The sequence below is a fragment of the Schistocerca cancellata genome, chromosome 6 (genome assembly GCF_023864275.1).
Source record: "Schistocerca cancellata isolate TAMUIC-IGC-003103 chromosome 6, iqSchCanc2.1, whole genome shotgun sequence".
Lineage (NCBI taxonomy): Eukaryota > Metazoa > Arthropoda > Insecta > Orthoptera > Acrididae > Schistocerca > Schistocerca cancellata.
The window spans coordinates 710,720,376-710,721,809 of NC_064631.1; the positions used below are offsets into that span (position 1 = coordinate 710,720,376).

General features: G+C 47.4%; 1 pseudogene; it reads right to left on the bottom strand.

The window, feature by feature from the left end:
• Window positions 1-323: 323 nt before the first annotated feature.
• On the bottom strand, window positions 324-441 carry LOC126089549 (5S ribosomal RNA; annotated as a pseudogene).
• Between the last annotated feature and the right edge of the window lie 993 nt (window positions 442-1,434).

The window sequence follows — 1,434 nt, forward strand, 5'->3', positions numbered from 1 at the left end:
GGTTTGCACCATGTACCTGAAGATCCATGTAATTTGCCAGCTGAAGATGGGTGCAAACCCGAAATGCATATTGGCATAAATAAAACGCATTAAAAAGTGGCTGGTTGCTGTATTTTTACAGTGAAAAGGTCATGAAGGCCCAAAGGTACCGACCGACCGTCGTGTCATCCTCAGACCCACAGGCGTCACTGGATGCGTATATGGAGGGGCATGTGGTCAGCACACCACTCTCCCGCCCGTATGTCAGTTTCCGAGACCGGAGTCGCTGCTCCTCAGTCAAGTAGCTCCTCAGTTTGCCTGACAAGTGCTGAGTGCACCCCGCTTGCCAACAGCGCTCGGCAGACCGGATGGTCACCCACTCAAGTGCTAGCCCAGCCCGACAGCGCTTAACTTCGGTGATCTGACGGGAACCGGAGTTACCACTGCGGCAAGGCCGTTGGCCCTACATAACAATGGTCTGACATAACTCACCCATTTCATATCGATGCTTAGATTTACACCTAAATAACTCTAAGATAAAACAAAAATCGACGTACCACGAAGCAACCATCCGAATGGGGCGGAAATCGGTGGATTTGAAGTACTTTCACAGACAAACAAATGACTTCTATTCCAGAAAAATTGAATGATTTATTCAGAAGACAGAGGTTGACAAACTGAGCAAGTCAATAACGGCCTGGTCCACGTGTGGCCCTTACGCAAGCAGTTATTTGAATTAGCATTGATTCACGGTGTTATTCTACATCTACATTTATACTCCGCAAGACACCCAACGGTGAGTGGCGGAGGGCACTTTACGTGCCACTGTCATTACCTCCCTTTCCTGTTCCAGTCGCATATGGTTCGCGGGAAGAACGACTGCCTGAAAGCCTCCGTGCGCGCTCGAATCTCTCTAATTTTACATTCGTGATCTCCTCGGGAGGTGTAAGTAGGGGGAAGCAATATATTCGATACCTCATCCAGAAACGCACCCTCTCGAAACCTGGACAGCAAGCTACACCGCGATGCAGAGCGCTTCTCTTGCAGAGTCTGCCACTTGGGTTTGCTAAGCATCTCCGTAACGCCACCACGCTTACCAAATAACCCTGTGACGAAACGCGCCGCTCTTCTTTGGATCTTCTCTATCTCCTCTGTCAACCCGACATGGTACGGATCCCACACTGATGAGCAATACTCAAGAATAGGTCGAACGAGTGTTTTGTAAGGCACCTCCTTTGTTGATGGACTACATTTCCTAAGGACTCTCCGAATGAATCTCAACCTGGCACCCACCTTACCAAAAATTAATTTTATATGACTATTCCACTTCAGATCGTTCCGTACGCATACTCCCAAATACTTTACAGAAGTAACTGCTACCAATGTTTGCTCTTCTATAATATAATAAAGGATCCTTCTTTCTATGTATTCGCAATACATTACATTTGTCTATGT